A 25,964-nucleotide genomic window follows, 5' to 3' on the forward strand; every position below is an offset into this window, starting at 1 on the left:
GTTTAAGATCTCTGGGGACACAGACCACTGAGCTGTGGGCTGCTGCCTGTGCCCAGAACCCAGAATCTGCTGTGGGCAGATCGGCGGTTCATCTGGGTGCCAGGCAGGCGTGGGTCCTGTGCCCTGCGGGGTGCCTGCGGGATCCTTACTGCCATCTTCGCTCCCTGACAGAGCAGACAGGCAGCACCAGGTTCAGTTCACAGAGACAACCCGACTATAACATTGCTTGAGGCAGGACACAACAGGGCTCCAACAGCACCCAAGAGGAGGGCAGCATATCAGCAATCTGTACCAGGGGAAACCCAGTCATCCAGTGGTGCGGAAATAGCCTTACAGGCTTACAGGATGTTCAAGCACCAGCCAGTGACAACAGGACCAACTAACGACAGAGATAGCCAGATGGTAAAAGGCAAACGTAGGAATGTTATCAACAGAAATCAAGGCAATATGGCAGCATCTGAACCCAATTCTCCAACAACAGCAAGTCCTGGATACCCCAACACACCAGAAAAACAAGATATGGATTTAAAATCACTCGTCATGATGCCATTAGAGGAACACAAGAAGGACATAAATAAATCTCTTAAAGAAATACAGGAAAAAATGGATCAAAAGTTATAAGCCCTTACAAGGGAAACACAAAAATCATTTAAAGAAATTTAGGAGAATATGGGTCAAAAGATAGAAGCCAATAAGGAAGAAATGCAAAAATCACTTAAAGAAATACAGGAGAACTTGGGTCAACAGGCAGAAGTCATGAAAGAGGAAACACAAAAATCTCTTAAAGAATTACAGGAAAACACAAACAAGCAAGTGAAGGAACTGAACAAAACCATCCAGGATCTAAAAACAGAAGTAGAAACAACTAAGAAATCACAAAGGGAGACAACTTTGGAGGTAGAAAATATTGGGAAGAAATCAGGGGACATAGAAGCAAATATCAACAACAGAATACAAGAGATAGAAGAAAGAATCTCAGATGCTGAAGATACCATAGAAACCATTGACTCAACAGTCAAAGAAAATGCAAAATGCAAAATGCTTGTAACCCAAAACATCAAGGAAATCCAGGACACATTGAGAAGACCAAACCTAAGGATTATAGGCATATTTGAGAGTGAAGATTTACAATTTAAAGGGCCAGCAAATATCTTCAACATAATTTCTTCAATTATGGAAGAAAACTTCCCTAACCTAAAGAGAGAGATGCCCATGAATATGTAAGATGCCTACAGAACTTCAAACAGACTGGACCAGAACAGAAATACCTCCCGTCACATAAAAATCAAAACCCCAAATGTACTAAACAAAGAAAGAATATGAAAAGCAGTAAGAAAAAAATGCCAAGTAACATATAAAGGAAGACCTATCAGAATTACACCAGACTTCTCACCAGAGACCATGAAATCTAGAAGAGCCTGGGCAGATCTCATGCAGACCCTCAGAGAACACAAATGCCAACCAAACCTGCTATACCCAGCAAAACTCTCAATCACCATAGATGGAGAAACCAAGATATTCCATGACAAAACCAAATTTACACAATATCTTTCCATAAATCCAGTCCTACAAAGGATAATAGGGGGAAAACACCAATACAAGGAAGGAAACTACACCCTGGAAAAAGCAAGATAGTAAACTTCTTTCATCAAACCCAAAAGAAGATAACCAACCAAATATAAAAAATAACATAAAAAATGACAGGAAGTAATAATCACTATTCCTTAGTATCTCTTAACATCAATGGACTCAATTCCCCAATAAAAAGACATAGACTAACAGACTGGATACATAAACAGGACCCTATTTTGCTGCATACAGGAAACACAACTCAGTGTCAAAGACAAACACTACCTTAGAGTAAAAGGCTAGAAGACAATTTTACAAACAAATGTTTTCAGGAATCAAGCTGGAGTAGCCACTCTAATATCAGATAAAATTGACTTTCAACCTAAAGTCATCAAAAGAGACACGGAAGGACACTTCTTGCTGGGGAAAAATACACCAAGAAGAATTCTCAATCCTAAGCATCTATGCTCCAAATGCAAGGGCACCCTCATTCATAAAAGAAACTTTACTAAAGCTCAAAGCACACATTGTACCTAACACAATAATTATGGGAGACTTAAACACTCGACTCTCCTCAATGGACCAATCAAGAAAACAGAAACTAAACAGGGACACAGTGAAACTAATTGAAGCTTAAGACCAATTGGATTTAACAGATATATATAGAACATTTCATCCTAAAGCAAAAGAATATACCTTTTTCTCAGCACCTCATGGTACCTTCTCCAAAACTGATCATGTCACAAGACAGACCACAACAAATATAAGAAGATCGAACGAATCCCATGCCTCCTATCAGATCACTATGGAGTAAAAGTGGTCTTCAATAGCAACAAAAACAAGAGAAAGCCCACATACACATGGAAACTGAACAATATTCTACTCAATGATACCTTGGTCAAGGAAGAATAAAGAAAGAAATCAAAGACTTATTAGAATTTAATGAAAATGAAGACACAACATACCCAAATCTATGGGACACAATGAAAGCAGTGCTAAGAGGAAAACTCATAGCCCTGGCTCTTTGAGAATATCAACAAGATAGATACACCCTTAGCCAGACTATCCAAAGGGCACAGAGAGAGTATCCAAATTAACAAAATTATAAATTAAAAAGGGAGATATAACAACAGAAACTGAGGAAATCCAAAAAATCATCAGGTCCTACTACAAAAGCCTATATTCAATACAACTGGAGAATCTGGAGGAAATGGACAATTTCCTAGACAGATACCAAACACCAAAATTAAATCAGGATCAAATAGATCATTTAAACAGTCCCATAACCCCTAAAGAAATAAAAGGGGTCATAGAAAGTCTCCCAACCAAAAAAAGCATAAGACCAGATGGTTTTAGTGCAGAATTCTATCAGACCTTCAAAGAAGACCTAACACCAATACTCTTCAAACTATTCCACAAAATAGAAATAGAAGGAACACTAGCCAACTCATTCTACAATGCCACAATTATGCTGATACCAAAACCACACAAAGATCCAATGAAGAAAGAGAACTTCAGGCCACTTTCCCTTATGAATATTGATGCAAAAATACTAAATAAAAGTCTTGCCAACCGAATCCAAGAACACATCAAAATGATCATCCACCATGATCAAGTAGGCTTTATCCCAGGGATGCAGGGATGGTTCAGTATAAGGAAATCCATCAATGCAATCCACTACATAAACAAAGTCAAAGAAAAAAATGATCATTTCATTAGATGCTGAAAAAGCATTTGACAAAATTCAGCATCCTTTCATGCTAAAAGTCTTGGAAAGAACAGGAATTCAAAGCCCACCCATACCTAAACATAGTTAAAGCAATATAGAGCAAACCTGGAGCCATCATCAAACTAAACGGAGAGAAACTTGAAGCAATCCCACTAAAATCAGGGACTAGACAAGGCTGCCCTCTCTCTCTCTACATATCTTTTCAATATGGTACTTGAAGCTCTAGCTAGAGCAATTAGACAACATAAGGAGGTCAAAGGGATACAAATTGGAAAGGAAGAAGTCAAACTATCACTATTTTCAGATGATATGATAGTATACTTAAATGACCCAAAAAACTACATGAGAGAACTCCTACAGCTAATAAACACCTTCAGCAAAGTGTCAGGTTATAAAATCAACTCAAGCAAATCAGTAGCCTTCCTATACTCAAAGGATAAGCAGGCTGAGAAAGAAGTTATGGAAATGACACCCTTCACAATAGCCACAAACAATATAAAGTGTCTTGGTGTGACTCTAACCAAACAAATAAAAGATGTGTATGACAAGAACTTCAGGTCTCTGAAGAAGGAAATCGAAGACCTTAGAAAATGGAAAAATCTTCCATGCTCGTGGATTGGCAGGTTTAATATAGTTAAAATGACCATCTTGCCAAAAGCAATATACAGATTCAACACAATCCCCATCAAAATCCCAACTCAGTTCCTCTTAGAGTTAGAAAGAGCAATCCTCAAATTCATCTGGAATAACAAAAAACCCAGGATAGCTAAAACTATTCTCAACAGTAAAAGAACTTCTGGGGGAATCAGTATCCCAGACCTCAAGCAATACTACAGAATAATAGTGTTAAAAACTGCATGGTATTGGTACAGTGACAGGCAAGTGGACCAGTGGAATAGGATTGAAGACCCAGAAATGAACCCACACACCTATGGTCACTTGATCTTCAACAAAGGAGTGGAAAACATCCAGTGGAAAAAAGATAGCCTTTTCAATAAATGATGCTGGTTCAACTGGAGGTCAGCATGCAGAAGAATGTGAATTGATCCACTCTTATCTCCTCATACTAAGCTAAACTCCAAGTGGATCAAGGACCTCCACATAAAGCCAGACACACTGAAACTAATAGAAAAGAAACTGGGGAAGACCCTTGAGGACATGGGCACAGGGGAAAAGTTCCTGAACAGAACACCAATAGCTTATGCTCTAAGATCAAGAATTGACAAAATAGACCTCATAAAATTACAACATTTCTGTAAGGCAAAAGACACATCAAAAGGACAAAACCAAAACCAACAAATTGGGAAAAGATCTTCACCAACTCTACATCTGACAGAGGGCTAATATCCAATATATACAAACAATCAAGAAGTTAGACTCCAGAGAACCAAATAACCCTATTGAAAAATGGGGTACAGAGCTAAACAAAGAATTTTCACCTGAAGAAATTCAGATGGCTGAGAAGCACCTTAAGAAATGTTCGACATCAAGACTCAGTGTAGCAGTATAAGGCAAAACCAGAACAGGGAAGTGGGAAGGGGTGGGTGGGGTAATAGGGGGAGGGAAGGGGGCTTATGTGACTTTCGGAGAGTGGAGGACCAGAAAAGGGGAAATCATTTGAAATGTAAATAAAAAATATATCGAATAAAAGAAAAAAAAAGAAAAAGAAATCTTCAACATCATTAATCATTAGGGAAATGCAAATTAAAACAACTCTGAGATTTCACCTCACAGCAGTCAGAATGGCTAAGGTTAAAACCTCAGGAGACAGCAGGTGTTGCCGAGGATGTGGAGAAAGAGGAACACTCCTCCACTGCTCGTGGGATTGTAAAATGGCACAATCACTCTGAAAATCAGTTTGGCGGTTCCTCAGAAAACTGGGCATGACACTTCTGGAGGACCCTGCTATACCACTCCTGGGTATATACCCTGAGGATACCCTGGCATGCAATAAGGACACTATGTTCATAGCAGCCTTATTTATAATAGCCAGAAGCTGGAAAGAACCCAGATGTCCCTCAATGGAGGAATAGATACAAAAAATGTGGTATATTTACACAATGGAATACTACTCAGCAAATAAAAGAATTCATGAAATTTGTAGGCAAATGGTTGGAACTGGAAAATATCATCCTAAGTGAGGTAACCCAATCATTAAAGACTACACATGGAATGCAATCACTGATAAGTGGGTATTAATTAGCCCAGAGGCTCTGAATACTCAAGACACAATTAGCATATCAAATGATTCCCATGAAGAAGGAAGAAAAGGGCCCTGGTTCTGGAAAGGCTTGATCCATCATTGTAGGGGAGTACCAGGACAGAGAAATGGGAGGGGGTGATTGGGGAATGGGTAGAGAGAAGAGGGCTTATGGGACATATGGGAGGGGGGAACTGGGAAAGGGGAAAACATTTAGAATGTAAACAAAGAATATAGAAAATTTTAAAAAAGAAGAAGAAATGACCATGTGGTTTTATTTTCTTTGAGTTTGTTTATGTAGTGGATTACATTGATGGATTTCCATATATTGAACCATCCCTGCATCCCTAGGATGAAGCCTACATGATCGTGGTGAGTGATCATTTTGATGTGTTCTTGGATTCAGTTGGGAAGAATTTTATTGAGTATTTTTTTCATCAATATTCATAAGGGAAATTGGTCTGAAGTTTTCTTTCTTTGTTGGGTCTTTGTGTGGTTTTGGTATCAGCGTAATTGTGGCTTCGTAGAACGAGTTGGATAGTGTTCCTTCTGTTTCTATTTTGTGAAATACTTTGGTACTAGGTCTTCTTTGAAGGTCTAATAGAATTCTGCACTAAAACCATCTGGTCCTGTGCTTGTTGTTGTTGTTGTTGTTGTTGTTGTTGTTGTTGTTGTTTTTGTTGTTGTTGGGAGACTTTCAATGACCACTTCTATTTCTTTAGGGGTTATGGGACTATTTAGATGGTTTATTTGATCCTGATTTAAGTTTGGTATTTGGTATCTGTCTAGGAAATTGTCCATTTCATCCAGATTTTCCATTAGTGTTGAGTATCGGCTTTTGTAGTAGAATCTGATGATTTTTTTAATTTCCTCAGGTTCTGTTGTTATATCTCCCTTTTTATTTCTAATTTTGTTAATTTGGATACTGCCTCTGTGCCCTCTGGTTAGTCTGGCTAAAGGTTTATCGATCTTGTTAATTTTCTCAAAGAACCAGCTCCTGGTTTTGTTGATTCTTTGTAGAGTTCTTTTTGTTTCTACTTGGTTGATTTCAGCCCTGAGTTTGATGATTTCCTGCCTTCTACTCCTCTTGGGTGTATTAGCTTCTTTCTGTTCTAGAGCTCACAGACATGCTGTTAAAGCTGCTAGTGTATGCTCTCTCTAACTTCTTTTTGATTCTCATAACTTAGAGATATGAGTTTTCCGCTTAATACTGTTTTCATTGTGTCCCATAAATTTGGGTATGTTGTACCTTCATTTTCATTACATTCTAAAAAGGTTTTGATTTCTTTCCTTATTTCTTCCTTGACCAAGGTATCATTGAGTGGAGCATTGTTCAGTTTCCATGTGTATGTGGGCTTTCTGTTGTATTTGTTTCTATTAAAGACCACCCTTACTGCATAGTGATTTGATAGGAGGCATGGGATTATTTCGATCTTCTTATATCTGTCGAGGTCTGTTTTGTGACCAATTACATGGTCAATTTTGGAGAAAGTACCATGAGGTGCTAAGAAGAAGGTATATTCTTTTGATTTAGGATGAAATGTTCTATAAATAGCTGTTAAATCCATTTGGTCCAAAACTTCAGTTTCACTGTGTCTCTGTTTAGTTTATGTTTCCCTGATATGTCCATTGAGGAGAGTGGAGCGTTGAAGTCACCCACAACTATTTGTGTGAGGTGCAATGTGTGCTATGAGCTTTAGTAAAGTTTCTTTAATGAATGAGGGTGCCTTGCATTTGAAGCATAGATGTTCAGAATTGAGAGTTCTTGGTAGATTTTTTCCTTTGATGAGTATGAAGTGTCCTTCCATTTCTTTTTTGATGACTTTAGGTTGAAAGTCAGTTTTATCTGATATTAGAATGGCTACTCCAGCTTGTTTCTTGGGACCATTTGCTTAGAAAATTGGTTTTCAGCCTTTTACTCAAAGGTAGTGTCTTTGACACTGAGGTGTGTTTCCTATATGCAGCAAAATGCTGGGTCCCATTTAAGTATCCAGTCTGTCAGTCTATGTCTTTTTATTTAGGAATTGAGTCCATTGATGTTAAGAGATATTAAGGAATAATAATTGTTGCTTCCTGTTATTTTGATGTTATATTTAAATGTTTGAGTGGTTATCTTCTTTTAGGTTTGTTGAAAGAAGGTTGTTATCTTGCTTTTTCTAGGGCGTAGTTGCCCTCCTTTTATTGTTATTTTCCATCTACTATCCTTTGTAGGGCTGGATTTGTGGAAAGATATTGTGTAAATTTGATTTTATCATGGAATATCTTGGTTTCTTCATTGAGAGTTTTGCTGGGTATAGTAGTTTGGGCTGGCATTTGTGTTCTCTTAGGGTCTGTATGAGATCTGCCCAGGATCTTCTTGCTTTTATGGTCTCTAGTGAGAAGTCTGCTCTAATTCTGATAGGTCTTCCTTTATATGTTACTTAGCTTTTTTCCCTTACTGCTTTTAATATTCTTTCTTTGTTTAGTACATTTGGTCTTTTGATTATTATGAAACTGGAGGAATTTCTATTCTGGTCCAGTCTCTTTGAAGTTCCGTAGGATTCTTGAATGTTCATGAGCATCTCTCTCTTTAGGTTAGGGAAGTTTTCTGCTCTAATTTTATTGAAGATATTTACTGGCCCTTTAAGTTGTAAATCTTTGCTCCATTCTATACCTATAATCCTTAGGTTTGGTCTTCTCATTGTGCCCTGGATTCCTGGATGCTTTGGATTAGGAGATTTTTGCATTTTGCATTTTCTTTGACTATTGAGTCAATGCTTTCTATGGTATCTTTAGCACCTCAGATTCTTTCTTCTATCCTTTGTATTCTGTTGTTGATGTTTGCATCTATGATTTCTGATTTCTTTCCAAGGTTTTCTATCTCCAGAGTTGTATCCCTTTGTGATTTCTTAGTTGTTTCTACTTCCATTTTTAGATCCTGGATTGTTTTGCTCAGTTCCTTCATTTGTTTGTTTGTGTTTTCCTGTAATTCTTTAAGGAATTTTTGTGTTTCCTCTTTTTGGGCTTCTACCTGTTGTCCCATGTTCTCCTGTATTTCTTTAAGGGATTTTTGGGTTTCCTTTTTAAGGGCTTCTTAAAAAGAACCTGTTGACTCATGTTCTCCTGTACTTCTTTAAGGGAGTTATTTAAGTCCTTCTTGAAATCCTCTATCAGCATCATGAGATGTGATTTTAAATCCAGATCTTGCTTTTCTAGTGTGTTGGGGTATCCGTGACTTACTGTTGTGGGAGAACTTGGTTCAGATGGTGCCATGTTGCCTTGGTTTCTGTTGGTAATGTTTTTGTGTTTGCCTTTTGCCATCTGTTTATCTCTGGTGTTAGCTGGTGTTGCTGTCTCTGACTGTGGCTTATCTGTCATGCAAGTCTCTGTGTCTGTCCTCCTGGGAGACCTATTCCCACTGTGTACACAGGTATGTTGGTACTCCTATGGGACCTGCTCTCTTGCGGCTGTATTTGGGTATGTAGCCCTGCAGTCCTGATCAACTCTGGGTGCAGGCAGAAATGGGAAGACTCCTGTCCCAGGCTGCTCCTAGGCTCTCGTGTCCTCAGGGTTCCCGGCTGTTTCCTCTGAGCAGCAGGCATGGTCCTACCTGTGCTGTCTGGCCTCTCTGCACTCCTGAGTGGCTAAGCTGCCTCCCTGTGCCACTTGGGTATGGCACGCTGTGCCAGAGGATGGCCCCAAGCCAGAGTCAGAAACCAGAGAGCTTCCGCCAGAGGGTTTGAGGGTGGTTCTACCTTTCCAGGGTGGTCTCTCTGCATTCCTGGGTAGTTAAGCTGCCTCCCTGTGCCACGTGAGTATGGCGCACTGTGCCCATTGCCAGTATTTATAAAATTCTGGTAGTCCAACAGCTGAGAAAGGAGAATCCCAGCAAGTTCCACACCAGTCAAGTTCTAGCCACAGAAGGCAAACCATGCAGCCTCTACTCCTCCATCCTACTTGCACTGCCTGCCCATTCTATTTTAACCTGACATCTTACTGAACTTGAGAAGATGTGAAGTGCAATGGAAAAGGAGAAACCAAGACATGGTAAGGGTGTTATTGAAGACAGCTGAAGAAGATGAAAAGGGATAGGTGAAAGGCCCAAGCTGCCCCAGCATGCAGGGAGCAAGGAGCAAATGTCTGGCCCATGGAGTCCTGAGCCAGTGATGTTTTCACTCTGCCCGCCCCTCAGGTACACAAAAGGGGCCTGGCACTAAGGCTTAGAATCAGACCCAGGCAAATAGGACCTGCTCATCACTATATGAGCAAGGGCTCCTCAGTTCACTAGAACCTATATCACCCTCAACTTGTTCTGTGACACAGAAATCTGCCTACCTTTGCCACCCAAGTGCTGGGATTAAAGGTGGGCACCACTACTACATCCATCAATGGTGAATTTTAGCTCCTTTTCCTAGTATTCCTGATTCCCTTTCATTTATTTTGCACCAGATGTTTCTTGCTTATATCTGTGCCTTTAAGATGTTGGTAGGGAAGAGGCAGAAAAACAACCACCCTAGCCAATGGGCTGTTTCAAGTATCTTCTTCCTTGCCCAGCCCAACCTCCATATTAAGAGACATCCTCTACTCTATATACATGTGTTGTATTCAAAATATAAGAGAAGTGGGACTTAAACTTCCCAAGGTTCTTAAAGAGACTTCCCAAGCTGAAGGAAAGAGAATGGCACTGATGAGAGGACAGAACTAGTTGCAAGTCACTAAGTTAAAACTTGCTGGTTTTACACCCTGAAGTCATGGACCTTCAGTGAAGAATATGAACATTGCCCTGAGCTAGTCACGGTTTCCCTTGGTTCCATGGGCCTCCCAGCACACCCCACTGACCACTCTCATTGTGGATGAATTTGAAAACCTAAAACCCCTGCCTAAACATTATGATCACAGGCCTTAGTAAGAAATTGATATAAGTTGATTAAACTTCATTTACAGGGACTTTAGAATGACAGGATAGCGGTTACGGTTAGGGTCAGGGTTAGGGGTTAGAGTTAGGGACAGAGTTAAGGTCAGGATCAGGGTCAGGGTCAAGGTAAGGGTCAGGGTCGGGGTTAGGGTTGGGGTTGGGGTTAGGTTTAGGATTAGAAAGTTAGAGGGTTAGAGGGTTAGGGTTAGAGTTGTTAGGGTAACTGTTAAGGTTAGTTTTAGTGTTAAGGGATTTAGGATTAGGTTTAAGGTTATGGCTAGGGCTAGGCCTAGAACCAGGGCTAGGGCAATTTCTCAGCCTAGGTTTAGGATTTTGGGTTAGGATTAGGGTTATTTATAGGGCTAGGACTAGGGCTAAGGCTAGGATTAAGGTTAGGGTTATGGTTATAATTTGGGCTTGAGCTAGGGATAGGGATAGTTCTAGGGCATCAGGGGTTATAGTTATAATTAGGTTAGGGTTAGGGCTTGGGTTAAGGGTAGAGAGAGGTATAGGATAGATTTAGGGTTAGTGTTAGGTTTTAGGTTAGAGATAGGGATAAGTACAGGTTTGGTTTAGGGTTATGGATAGGGCTAGGGCTATGACTAAAACTAGGTCTAGGGCTATTGTTAGGGTTATGGTTTTGGCTATAGCTTGTGCTATGTTCTGTGAAATGTTTCTGTAAAAATACAGGAAGGTAATGATGTATTGTGTTCTCCTATAAAAATAAAGCAATTCCAAAGCAAAGCTTACTAAATGCATTTAGCAAATGAAGTCTTTTTTTGAGAAAAATTCATGTTGTCTTTTTTTTAATTGGATATTTTATTTATTTACATTTCAAATGTTATTCCCTTTCCTGGTTTCCCCTCTGAAAACCCCCTATCCTATACCCCCTTACCCTGTTTCTATGAGGGTGCTCCCCCTCCCACCTCACTCCCCTTGCATTTCTCTACACTGGGGCATGGAGCCTTCACAGGACCAAAGGCCTCCCCTCCCACTGATGCCAGATAAAGCCCCTTCATATCCTTCAGTCCTTTGCCTAACTTCTCCATTGGGGTCCCTGTGCTCAGCCCAATGATTGGTTGGGAGCATCTGCATCTCTATTGGTCAAGATCTGGTAGAGCCTCTCAGGAGACAGCTTTATTAGGCTCCTATCAGCAAGCATTTCTTGGCATCTGCAATAGTGTCTGGGTTTGGTGTCTGCATGTGGGATGGATCCTCAAATGGGGCAGTCTCTGAATGGCCTTTCCTTCAGTCTCTGCTCCACTCTTTGTCCCTGTATTTCTTTTAGACAGGAGCAATTCTGGGTTAAAATTTTGGAGATAGGTGGGTGGCCCCATCCCTCAACTGGAGGGCCATGCCTAACCTCTGAATATGGTCTTGACAGGTTCTCCCTTCCCTTTGTGGGGCACTTGAGCTAATGTCATCCTCATGTGGCTCTGGGAGGCTCTTGCTTTCCTAGCATCTGGGACTTTCTGCTTGCTACCCTGAGTTCCCCATCCTCCATTGCTACACACCTCTGTTCAATTTCCGGACCCTCTGTACATCTCCTCCCATACCTGATTCTTCCCCTCTTACCCACCCCCTTCTCTTCCTCCCAAGTCCACCCTCTACTTCCCTTGATTATTTTGTTGCCCCTTCTAAGGAGGACAGAAGCATCTATTCTTTGGTCTTCCTTCCTTTTGAGCTTCATGTGGTCTGTGAGTTGTATCATGGGTATTCCATGATCTTAACCTAAAATCCACTTATCAGTGAGTACATACCATGTGTGTTCTTTTGTGACTGGGTTATCTCACTCAGGATGATATATTATAGATCCATCCATTGCTGGTGAATTTCATAAAGTCATTGTTTTTAATAGCTGAGAAGTATTCCATTGTGTAAGTATACTACATTTTCTGTATCCATTCCTCTATTGAGGGACATCTGGGTTGTTTCCAGTTTCTGGCTATTGTAAATATGGCTGCTATGAACATACTGGAGCATTTGGAGCATCTTCTGGGTATATGCCCAGAATTGGTATAACTGGGTCCTCAGGTAGTACTATGCCCAATTTTCTGAGGAACTGCCAGAATGAATTCCAGAGTAGTTGTACAAGCTTGCAATCCTACCAACAATGGAGGAGAGTTACTCTTTCTACACGTCCTTGCCAAGGTCTGCTGTCACATGAGCTTTTCATCTTAGTCATTCTGACTGGCATGAAGTGGAATCTCAGGGTTGTTTTGATTTGCAATTCCCTGATGATTAAGGATGCTAAACATTTCTTTAGGTGCTTCTCGGCCATTTGAGATTCCTCAGTTGAGAACTCTCTGTTTAGCTCTGTTCCTCATTTTTAATAGGGTTACTTGGTTCTCTGTAGTCTAACTTCTTGAGTTCTTTGTATATATTGGATATTAGCTCTTTATCAGACATAGGATTGGTAAAGATCTTTTCCCAATCTGTTGGTTGCCATTTTGTGCTATTGACAGTATCCTTTTCCTTACAGAAGCTTTGCATTTTATGTGGTCCTATTTGTCAATTCTTGATCTTAGAGCATAAGCCATTGGTATTCTTTTCAGGAACTTTTCCCCTGTGCTCACATGTTTGAGACTTTTCCCCAATTTCTCTTCTATTAGATTCAGTATGTCTGGTTTTATGTGTATGTTCTTGATTCACTTGGACTTCAACTTTGTACAAGGAGATAAGAATGGGTCATTTTGCATTTTTCTACATGATGACTTCCAGTTGAACCATCACTATTTGTTGAAAAGGCTGTCCTTTTTTTACTGGGTGGTTTTAGCTTCTTTGTCAAAGATCAAGTGACCATAGGGTTGTGGGTTCATTTCTGGATCTTCAATTCTATTCCATTGATCTTCCTGACTGTCTCTCTACCAATACCATACAGTTTTTATCACCATTTCTCTGTAGTACAGCTTAAGGTCAGAGATGGTAATTCCCCCAGGAGTTCTTTTATTGATGAGAATAGTTTTTGCTCTCCTTGGTTTTTGCTATTCCAAATGAATTTGAGAATTGCTCTTTCTAGCTCTATGAAGAATTGAGTTGGAATTTTGATGGGGATTGCATTGAATCTATAGATTGCTTTTGGCAAGATGGTTATTTTTACTATATCAATCCTGTCAATCCATGAGCATGGGAGATCTTTCCATCTTCTGAGGTCTTCTTCGATTTATTTCTTCAGAGATTTGAAGTTCTTGTCGTACAAATCTTTCATTTGTTGGTTAGAGCCACATCAAGATATTTCATGTTGTTTGTGACTATTGTGAAGTTTCCCTAATTACTTTCTCAGCCCATTTATCCTTTGAGTATAGGAAGGCTACCAATTTGTTTGAGTTAATCTTATATCCAGCCACTTTGCTGAAGTTGTGTATCAGCTTTAGTTCTCTGGTGGAATATTTGGGGTCACGTAAGTATATGATCATATGGTCTGCAAATAGTGATATTTTGACTTCTTCCTTTCCAGCTTGTATCCCTTTTACCTCTAATTGCTCTATCTAGAACTTCAAATACTAATAATAGGGAGAGAATGGGCAGCCTTGTCTAGTCCCTGGTTTTAGTGGTATTGCTTCAAGTTTCTTTCCATTTATATTAATGTTGGCTATTAGTTTGCTGTATATTGCTTTTACTGTGTTTAGGTATGGGCCTTGAATTCCTGATCTTTCCGAGACTTTTAACATGAAGGGATGCTGAATTTTGTTAAATTCTTTTTAGCATTTAATGAAATGATCTTGTATTTTTTTTTTTTGCTTTGAGTTTGTTTATGTAGTGGATTATGTTGATGGTTTTCCGTATATTGAAACATCCCTGCATCTCTGGGATGAAGCCTACTTGATCATCTTGATGTGTTCTTGGATTTGGTTGGCAAGAATTTTGTTGAATATTTTTGCATCGATATTCTTAAGGGAAATTGATCTGAAGTTCTCTTTCTTTGTTGGGCCTTTGTGTGGTTTTGGTATCAGCTTCATAGAACAAATTGGGTAGTGTTCCTTCTGTTTCTATTTTGTGGAATAGTTTGAAGAGTATTGGTGTTAGGTCTTCTTTGAAGGTCTAATAGAATTCTGTTCTAAAACCACCTGGTCCTGGGCTTTTTTGTTGTTGTTGTTGGGAGATTTTTAGTGACTGATTATATTTCTTTAGGGGTTATGGGATTGTTTAGATGGTTTATCTGATCTTGATTTTAACTTTGTTACCTGGTGTCTGTCTAGAAAATTGTATATTTCATCCAGATTTTCCAGTGTTGTTGAATATAGGCTTTTGTAGTAGGATCTGATTTTTTTTAATTTCCTCAGTTTCTGTTGTAATATCTCCTTTTTCATTTCTGATTTTGTTAATTTGGATACTCTCTCTTTGCCCTCTGGTTAGTCTGACTAAGGGATTACCTATTTTGTTGATTTTCTCAAAGAATAAACTCCCAGTCTTGTTGATTCTTCGTACAGTTCTTTTTGTTTCTACTTGGTTGATTTCAGCCCTGAGTTTGATTATTTCCTGCTGTCTACTCCTTTTATGTGTATTTGCTTCTTTTTGTTCTAGAGCTTTCAGGACAAAATGCCAGCTTACAGATTGGGAATAGATCTTTACTAGTCCTACATCTGACAGAGAGCTAATATCCAAAACATATAAAGAACTAAAGAAGTTAGATACCAACAAAATTAACCCAATTAATACTGGGGTGCAGAGTTAAACAGAGAATTATCAACAGAGGAATCTTGAATGGCTGAAAAGCAACTATAGAAATATTCACCTTAATCGTCAGGGAAATGCAAATTAAAATGACCCTGAGATTCTACCTCACACCAATAATTAAGGCTAAGATCAAGACCTCAAGGAACAGCACATGCTAGCAAAGATATGACGCAAAGTGAACTCTCCTCTATTGCTGGTGGGATTGGAAACTTGTATAACCACTCTGTAAATTAACATGGCAGTTTTTCAAAAAACTGTAAATAGTATTACCTGGAAACACAGCTATATAACTCCTGGGCATATACACAAAAGATGCTCCACTATACTATGAGGACATGTGCTCTGCTTTGTTCATAGCAAGTTTATTAATAATAGCCAGAAACTGGAAAGAACCCAGATGTCCCTCAAGCTAAGAATGGATGCAGAATGTGGTTCATTTACACAATGGAGTATCATTCAGCTATTAAAAGTAAAGACAATGTGAATTTTGCAGACAAATGTATAGAACTAGAAAATATCATCCTGAGTGAGGCAACCGAGACCCAAAAGGGCATACATGATATGTACTCAGTAATATGTGAATATTAGCCATAAAGTACAGGATACATGATACACTCCACAGACTCAAACAAGGTAAACAAGAAGAAAGGCCCAAGTGAGGATCCTTGACTCTCATTTAGATGGGGTAATAAATTAATCATAGGAGGTAGATGGAGGGAAAGAACTGAGTGGGAACTAGGATGTGGAGGGGAATGGGGGTGTTCAGGAACACTTGTAGGGAAGAGATAGAAGACAGGGCCAGTGGACTGGGAGAATGCATGGAAATCTGGGATTGTGGAGGGATTGAGGGGCATCTCAAAGGTGTACCAAGATCTAGGATGGGGAAAGCTTCCCATCTATAGGGATGGCCTTAGCTAAGTCTCATAGAAATAGGGATATGTAACCTGAAGAGGCCACCCCTGTAGCCAGGAAGAACCCCCATTGGAGGGATATAGACATCAATCTACCCACAAAACTTTCACCCAAGTTTGTCCTGTCTACATGAAATGTAGGGACAAAGATGGAGCAGAGAGAGAGAGAACGCACAACCAATAACCAGGCCAACTTAAGATCCATCCCATAAGCAATTGAAGGTGCAATTATGCTTGCAGAAAGGAGCCTAGCATAACTGTCTTCTGAGAGATTCCACCCAGCAGCTGACTCAGACTGATCAAGACATGCACAGCCAAACAGTGGATGGAGCTTAGGGACACTTTTGGAAGAGTTAGGGGAAGGACTGAGGGTCCTGAAGGAAATAGGAACTCAGCTCAGTCTTTATATGAATTCCCCAAAACTGTGGAACCTGCCTGTGTAATCCTTGCCCCAAATTGGGCTGCTTATTTCGGGCCTCGGTGGGAGAGGATAATGCCTAACCCTGCTGAGACTTGCTATGCCAGGATGGAGAGATACATGGAGGGGGGCCTCCATGCTCTCAAGAAGAAGGAGGAACTGTGAGGGGCAACCAGGAGGGCAGATAGTGATTGGGATGTGAAGTGAATAAATAAATTAATTAATGGGAAACAACAAAACAGAGAAACAACAACAACAAAAAAACCATTAAGAGTTCAGAATGTTTTGTTAGTCACAGAGAGTACCAGTCCCACATAATTAACTTCTGTTCCCTTCAGCATTACCAGTGCTAATTTAGTATGTAAATAACCTGTGGCTGTCAGCATTTGTGGGGTGGGGATCAGCTGCTACCAGCACTGACTCCAATTGACAACTTCATATTCCACTTCCTGCTGACTTACCATCTAGAGCCCAGCCAGTGGTGAACAGAGGTAGTCCTAGAGTGTAACTGTCCACAGCTACAGCGAACTTGGTCCCTGGAAGAGAAGCTGGGAATAGATGGGAAGACAATGAAAAAAGAACGAAGGCCAGCAGTTAGATCAATGGAATAGGATTGAAGACCCAGAAATGAACTCACACACCTATGGTCACTTGATCTTTGACAAAGGAGCTGAAACCATCCAATGGAAAAAAAGATAGCCTTTTCAACAAATGATGCTGGTTTAACTAGAGGTCAGCATGCAGAAGAATGCAAATTGATCCATTCTTATTTCCTCATACTAAGCTTAACTCCAAGTGGATCAAGGACCTCCACATAAAACCAGACACACTGAAACTAATAGAAAAGAAACTGGGGAAGACCCTTGAGGACATGGGCACAGGGAAAAAGTTCCTGAACAGAACACCAATAGCTTATGCTCTAAGATCAAGAATTGACAAATGGGACCTCATAAAATTACAACGTTTCGGAAAGGCAAAGGACACTGTCAAAAGAACAAAATGGCAACCAACAAATTGGGAAAAGATCTTCACCAATTCTACATCTGACAAAGGGCTAATATCCAATATATACAAAGAACTCAAGAAGTTAGACTCCAGAGAACCAAATAACACTATTAAAAAATGGGGTACAGCGCTAAACAAAGAATTTTTACCTGATCAACTTTGAATGGCTGAGAAGCACCTTAAGAAATGTTCAAAATCATTAGTCATTAGGGAAATGCAAATCAAAACAACTCCGAGATTTCACCTCACTCCAGTCAGAATGGCTAAGAGTAAAAACTCAGGAGACAGCAGGTGTTGGATAGGATGTGGAGAAAGAGGAATATTCCTCCACTGCTGATGGGAATGCAGGTTGGTACAACCACTCTGGAAATCAGTCTGGCAGTTCCTCAGAAAACTGGGCATGACACTTCTGGAGGACCCTGCTATACCACTCCTAGGCATATACCCAGAGGATTCCCAGCATGCAATAAGGACACATGTTCCACTATGTTCATAGCAGCCTTATTTATAATAGCCAGAAGCTGGAAAGAACCCAGAAGTCCCTCAATGGAGAAATAGATACAGAAAATGTGGTATATTTACACAATGGAATACTACTCAGCAATTAAAAACAATAAATTCATGAAATTCTTAGGCAAATGGCTGGAAAATATCATCCTAAGTGAGGTAACTCATTTACAAATGAACACATATGGAATGCAGTCACTGATAAGTGGTTATTAACCCAGAAGCTCTGAACACCCAAGACACAACTCACATATCAAATCATTCCCAAGAAGGAAGGAGAGGGCCCTGGTCCTGGAAAGGCTTGATGCAGCATTGTAGGGGATTACCAGGACAGAGAAATGGGAGGGGGCTGATTGGAGAACGGGTAGAGGGAAGAGGGCTTATGGGACTTATGGGGAGGGAGGAACCGGGAAAGGGAAAATCATATGGAATGTAAACAAAGAATATAGAAAAGAAAAGAAGAGAAGAGAAGAGAAGAGAAGAGAAGAGAAGAGAAGAGAAGAGAAGAGAAGAGAAGAGAAGAGAAGAGAAAAGAAAAGAAAAGAAAAGGGGGAACCAAGGCCAGGACAACACAATTGCTGATTGAGGCTCAAAGTTTATTTAGAGTTCTGACAATTTAAGGGTTCTCTGGTGAGCGTGTCTTGGCTCCGCGATTCAGGAAGCTGTAGGTCTGGCAGATCAAGACTTCACCTTGATCCCAGCTTAGTAAAAAAGCAGGAGTGGAAAACAAACAAACAAACAAACAAACACAAATTCCAGGTCAGGACTTAAGCTTTCTGCTGCACCTGGTCAAGCAACACGAACCCCTTAATTTTTCCCTATAGGTTGCATAGCAACTACCACTAGACTCCAAGTATAACCTAGTAGATAGAAACCATTCCCACCTGCTTAATCATGCTAGGCACTTCCCTGACCTTGTCATCCTGGGGAACTGGAGCATAGCAGAAAATTGTTACCACTAGGTGTCGCCCGACAACCAGAAACAACACAGAAGCACCTCATGTACTCATTCCCTCAGGATGATCCTCCCTAACTCAGGGGACATGTACACACAGTGGAGCAGGGTGCCCACCACCTCTCCAGAGTGGCACAAACAGTGGCTGTTGTCTAGCCATAGTGGACACCCGCTGGACTGGGGCTCACGCCCTCAGGTCTGCAAAATAAAAGCGTGACAGGAAACTATGAAAACAGGCAAAATCTAAGAATGAGGTTCAAGTGAATGTGAATGTATATGACTGAAGAATTAGTTAGTGGGACAAGGAACAAGTAGGGGAAGGCAGCTTCCAAACATAGTGTGAGGGGAGGGAGCTGGTTACTTATGTCAGTGGGAAAGGCGTGGGGAGCTAAGTGAAAGATTAATTGCTAGGACTTTTTTTTTCTCTTACCTGGAAGCCCCACCTCTCCTCAGGTGAGACGGAGAATTGGAGTGATAAACCTTTTATTGAACTAGAAGAGAGTCACACTAGCAAAAGGAAAAATGTTTACACAACCAAATATGCACATATATTCACATACACATTCGTACACATATACTCACAGAGTCATGTTGGGCCCCACTACTTATCTCATATTTACACACACACACACACACACACACACACACACACACACATACACACACCCCTACTTACATATGCACATAGAGAAAAAGCCCAAGTGGCAGTGCAAAAAGAACTCATTCTGGATGAAAAATAAGCTCCACCCTTTTATTGATAAATGAATTAAACCCGGGTCTGTAAGAAAAATGCTTATTTTTTTTCTTTAATAAGACTAAGCCTGGCCCGGGAGCTCTCGGCGTGGTCGACTACCGGGCGAAGGCCGCGGAGCAGCGACCCCTTGCCCTCTGCCCTGCTTCTCGCCAAAACGCTGGTCTCCAGGGGCTCCGCTTCAGCGGAAAGCATTTGCCCCTGGTCATTCGAACTTCAATTTCAGGTGGAGAACAAAAAGAAGATGCATCCGAACTTTCCCCAGAGCCCTCTGTGATTTTATGGCGTCAGGTGGAGTTTGGGTTCCTAAGCTGCGTTCCTTATTGAAAATAGAAGTCACTTCTACCTTCCTCCCGTGGAAAACTTGTTATCTTCCATTAAGTGTTTCCTTCAGAAGGTATCTGTCGTGGTTCTTCTTAAACTACAAAAAAACTGTCCAAGCTTGTGTGACATCAGCCCTGTCAAGTGTCCATGATGCTGGGCCCCGAGGGAGGTAAAGGCTATGTGGTCAAACTCCATGGCCTACCCTGGTCTTGCTCAATTGAGGACATACAAAACTTCTTTTCCAACTGCATAATTCATGATGGGGTTGCAGGTGTTCATTTCATTTATATTAGAGATGGCAGGGAGAGTAGTGAGGCTTTTGTTGAACTCGAGTCAGAAGATGATGTAAAATTGGCTCTGAAAAAAGACAGGGAAAGCATGGGACACCGGTATATTGAGGTGTTCAAGTCACACAGAACCGAGATGGATTGGGTGTTGAAGCACAGTGGTCCAAACAGCGCCGACAGTGCCAGTGATGGCTTTGTGAGGCTTCTGGGACTCCCATTTGGATGCACAAAGGAAGAAATCGTTCAGTTCTTCTCAGGGTTGGAAATTGTGCCAAACGGGATCACACTACCTGTGTACCTGCAAGGCAAGATTACAGGGGAGGCCTTCGTTCAGTTTGCTGCACAAGAGTTAGCTGAGAAAGCTTTAGGGAAGCACAAGGAGAGAAGAGGGCACAGGTATATTGAAGTGTTCAAGAGCAGTCAGGAGGAAGTTAGGTCATACTCAGATCCACCTCTAAAGTTTATGTCTGTGCAGAGGCCAGGGCCTTATGACAGTCCTGGCACAGCCCGGAGGTACATTGGCATTGTGAAACAGGACGGCCTGGATAGGATGAGGTCTGGTGCCTATAGTGCAGGCTATGGGGGCTATGAAGAATACAGTGGCCTCAGGGATGGCTATGGCTTCACCACTGACCTGTTTGGGAGAGACCTCAGCTATTGTCTCACAGGAATGTATGACCACAGATACAGAGACAGCGAGTTCACAGTGCAGAGCACCACCGGCCACTGCATCCGCATGAGAGGGCTGCCTTATAAAGCAATGGAGAACGACATTTACAACTTCTTCTCTCCATTCAACCCTGTGAGAGTTCATATTGAGATTGGTCTTGATGGAAGAGTGAGGGGAGAAGCTGATGTTGAATTTGCTACTCATGAAGAAGCAGTGGCACTATGTCCAAGGACAGGGCCAACATGCAGCACAGATACATAGAATTCTTCCTGAATTCAACAACAGGGGCTAGCAATGGGACTTATAACAGCCAGGTGATGCAGGGCATGGGTGTGTCAGCTGTCCAGGTAACTTACAGTGGCCTGGAGAGCCAGTCAGTGAGTGGCTGTTATGGAGCCCGGTTACAGTGGTCAGAATGGCATGGGTGGATATGATTAGTATTGTAGGAACATTTGAGTTATTTCAATCAGAAAATTTCACAGGCAGCCAATAAGCAGTCAAGAGCAGTTTATAACTCTAGAGGAAGTTGGGGGACCCTCTTTGCACCATGAGTTTGCGAAATCTGGATTAAAAAATTACCTCTTGGAAAAACAAAAAAACCCAGGATAGCTAAAACTATTCTCAGCAACAAAAGAAAGTCTGGGGGAATCAATATCCCTGACCTCAAGCAATACTACAGAGCAATAGTGTTAAAAACTGCATGGTATTGGTACAGTGACAGGCAGGAGGATCAATGGAACAGGATTGAAGATCCAGAAATGAACCCATACACCTATGGCCACTTGATCCTCAACAAAGAGGCTGAAAACATCCAATGGAAAAAAGATAGCCTTTTCAACAAATGGTGCTGGTTCAACTGGAGGTCAGCATGCAGAAGAATGCGAATTGATCCATCCTTGTCTCCTTGTACTAAGCTCAAATCCAAATGGATCAAGGACCTCCACATAAAGCCAGACACTCTGAAGCTAATAGAAAAGAAACTGGGGAAGACCTTTGAGGACATCGGTATAGGGAGAAAGTTTCTGAACAGAACACCGATAGCGTCGTATGCTCTAAGATCAAGAATTGACAAATGGGACCTCATAAAATTACAAAGTTTCTGTAAGGCAAAGGACACCATCAAGAGGACAAATCGGCAACCAACAAAATGGGAAAAGATCTTCACCAATCCTACATCAGATAGAGGGCTAATATCCAATATATATAAAGAACTCAAGAAGTTAGACTCCAGAAAACCAAACAACCCTATTAAAAAATGGGGTACAGAATTAAACAAAGAATTCTCACCTGAAGAACATCGGATGGTGGAGAAGCATCTTTAAAAATGCTCAACTTTATTAGTCATTAGGGAAATGCAAATCAAAACAACCCTGAGATTTCACCTTACACCAGTCAGAATGGCTAATATTAAAAATTCAGGAGACAGCAGGTGTTGGAGAGGGTGTGGAGAAAGAGGAACACTCCTCCACTGCTGGTGGGGTTGCAAATTGGTACAACCACTCTGCAAATCAGTCTGTCGGTTCCTCCGAAAACTGGGCACCTCACTTCCAGAAGATCCTGCTAATCCACTCCTGGGCATATACCCAGAGGATTCCCCACCATGTAATAAGGATACATGCTCTACTATGTTCATAGCAGCCCTATTTATAATTGCCAGATGCTGGAAAGAACCCAGGTATCCCTCAACAGAAGAGTGGATGCAAAAAATGTGGTATATCTACACAATGGAGTACTATTCAGCCATTAGAAACAATGAATTCATGAAATTCTTAGGCAAATGGATGGAGCTGGAGAACATCATACTAAGTGAGGTAACCCAGACTCAAAAGGTGAATCATGGTATGCACTCACTAATAAGTGGATATTAACCTAGAAAACTGGAATACCCAAAACATAATCCACACATCAAATGAGGTACAAGAAGAAAGGAGGAGTGGCCCCTTGTTCTGGAAAGACTCAGTGAAGCAGTATTCGGCAAAACGAGAACGGGGAAGTGGGAAGGGGTGGGTGGGAATACAGGGGGAGAGAAGGGGGCTTACAGGACTTTTGGGGAATGGGGGGCTAGAAAAGGGGAAATCATTTGAAATGTAAATAAAAAATATATCGAATAAAATAAAAAATAAAGACTCAAAAAAACTGAAAAAAAAAAACAGAAAACAAAAAACAAACAAACAAAAAGAATGATACTTCAACATGTGTTGGTGCTGCACCATTTCCATAATGCAAGGTCTTACTAAAAAAAAAAAAAATTACCTCTTAAGCCAGGCGGTGGTGGCGCATGCCTGTAATCCCAGCACTCTGGGAGGCAGAGGCAGGTGGATTTCTGAGTTCGAGGCCAGTCTGGTCTACAGAGTGAGTTCCAGGACAGCCAGGGCTATACAGAGAAACAGTGTCTTGAAAAAAAACAAATCCAAAAAAACCAAAAAAAAAAAAATTAAAATTATTAAAATTACCTCTTCAGTGTTTCTCATGCAAACTTTTCTTCTAGCATGTAATATTGAGTAAACTAAAACTATTTTCTTCTGCTTTTATCAATTAACATTTTTGGTAGAATACTTAAGAGTGATGTTATCTGAGTTAAGTAGTTTAAGTATGTTGAGTGGATCTGTAAGCACACCACAGTGAACACACTGGGGACATGTACTTTTCTAGAGAACTCAAAAGTGCTAGATTCCTGATGGAAAGAGAAGCATTTCTCATGTTCATTCTAGTTTATATTTTCATTTAAAATCCTTAGGTTAAGTTTAAGCTTTTTAAAAGTTAGTTTTGAGAATTGAGACACAATACTAATACTGTAGGAATTGGTGAGGCCTTGACTTAAAGCTTTCCTTGTACTGTGATTTCCTTTTGGGTGTATTTTGCTAAGTGAAACTTGTTAAATTTTTTGTTAAATAAATTTTTTTTTCTTAAAATAAAGACTTTTGCACAAAAAAAAAAAAAAGACTAAGCCTGCCTGCCTTGCTGTTAAGAAAAGCCCTGTCCCATCCCATGGTAAAGAGAAGCCTGTCTGCTCTTTCTGCTCTCTCTGCAGCTTCTTTATCTCTCTTCATCTCTCTTTTGTGCTTTGTTATATTTGTCAATGTTCTGCTGTCTCTCCATTCTGCCTTAGTTTCTAATTCTCTATCTGCATTCTGCTCTTGAGAGACCCCAACTCAATGTTTTTAGACCCCTAAACAACTAGCCCAGCACGGAGTAACTTGTTTTTCTGCTTTCAGCTTGAGAAAGATAGCCCACCCTGTTCAAGTTCCAATGTTTAACTATACAATGCGCCAAGGATGTTTGCTCCAGATAATCTCTAACCTGCCTTAAGGCATAAACTATTGCCTGACTTCCTCATTCTGTACTTCCCCATCCCATGCATAATTTGTCCTCCACCCCTTGTCTTGTGATTTTTCCCCTTTAAATACCCCTGACTTCAGTTGCACAGGGTCCCACGGTCCTCTACCCATCTACCCCTGCGTGGTGTATGACTGTGGACCCCAGAGCTCTGGAATAAAAATCCTCTTGCATATTGCATCGAGACCATTTCTCACGAGTGATATGGGTGTCATCTTCCAAGGCATGGGGCACTGGGGCACCCTTGGTTTTTGGGAGTCTTACATTTTCTTGGTGCATTGGCCAGGAAGTGCAACTTTCCTTCACACGTGAGAACCGACTTGGACGTAAAGGGGATCCCCTCTAGAATGTGTATGTGCCAGAGGTGTCTTTGTTCTAAATGTCCTGAGTGTCTGTCCTGAACTGTTTTCTGAATCTGAGGAGATGTGCACTTTTGGTAGCAGCTGTTCTCTCCGCTCATGAGAACCAGAGGACCGTGGTGGGTAGACGTGCTCTGTAGACCACAGGTTGCGACCCTGGGAGATGTCCCAGGGAGTTTTGGGGGAACTCCAGGGACCCTGGAAGATTCCCATTTGAGTGTCAGAGAGAACTTAGTAGTTCTACTGGATTGGAGAACTTATACGCCCTCCCGGCCCTCTGGTTTTCTGATCTGGTTCCGTCCATCTCAGTGGAGGTGAATACTTGTCAGTTTTGTGTGTCTTTGTCTACAGTTTGACCACTAGACGGGTGCTGCAGTTTGTTTTCTGTCTGTCTCACCATTTGTCAAAGTCTGAGTCTATAAGCCTTTCTGAAAATTTTGGTTTTGCTTGCAAGCTTCTGGGGCTCGAAGAGCCTGTCTGGTGCAGTGCCTTCGACTGGCAGCTGCTAGAGTCGAGACCACGGGGGGGGGGGGGGTGGGGGGGGGTGGGGGGGTGGGGGGGGGGGTGGGGTGGGGGGGGGTGGGTGGGTGGGGGGGGTGGGGGTGGGGTTGGAGGAAGCTTTAGACCCTGGAGAGAGCTGAATAAGGCTCTCCTTCATCTGTAAACAGCAAGGCAGTAACAGCGGGAGCCATTTTGTTTTGCTGAATCTGGTTTATCTGGTCCCTGCAGTGTGTGCAGGGGCACCTGGTATCTGAAACTGGGCCCCTCTAGGGGCAAATTGTATGATTTTTCCTTTCTCTGTGTTCTTAGATCTAGAGGCCTGACAGTGGCAGGGTCAGGCTGTCTATGTGGTGCTGTTTTGTATCGTGTTCTGTGTTCTTGGACTTAGAAGGATGATCTTGTTAGGACTTTGGACTGACTGAAAAGCAATTCTCTCTGTGGTGCCAAAATCAGGTCATGTGACTCAATCGCATCAACTTAGAACAAAAGGAGAGACAAAATACTTGGACTCTAATACCCCCTGGTGGGGAAAATAAGTCTTGACAAGACGCTAAATGTGGCAGGTGCGAGAATTTTGGGTTTAAGTTGGTACAGATGATTTATTTCTTTTATTTTTAAATTGTTTAAATTATGGTGATCGATGTGATGTTAAACTTTGTGGTTATATTGTTCCTCTGGGAGAGAGGTCAAAATAAGGGAGACCTCCAGAAGACTAGATTCTAAAATATTAAATGAAAAATCTGTCTTTGTGATACTAAAATCTTTATAATTGTTAAGTTCAAGGCATAAGTTCTTATTTGATACAGGTTTTATTTTGATACAAAATCAAGGTTTTCATTGGTATAAATACCGAAAATTTGAAATTACAGAA

General features: G+C 41.1%; 1 pseudogene; it reads left to right on the forward strand.

Annotated features, from left to right (window-relative positions):
• The first annotated feature begins 20,040 nt into the window (after positions 1-20,040).
• LOC127697249 (heterogeneous nuclear ribonucleoprotein F-like) lies at positions 20,041-21,442 on the forward strand (annotated as a pseudogene).
• The last annotated feature ends 4,522 nt before the right edge of the window (positions 21,443-25,964 follow it).

Source organism: Apodemus sylvaticus, chromosome 12, assembly GCF_947179515.1.
Source record: "Apodemus sylvaticus chromosome 12, mApoSyl1.1, whole genome shotgun sequence".
Lineage (NCBI taxonomy): Eukaryota > Metazoa > Chordata > Mammalia > Rodentia > Muridae > Apodemus > Apodemus sylvaticus.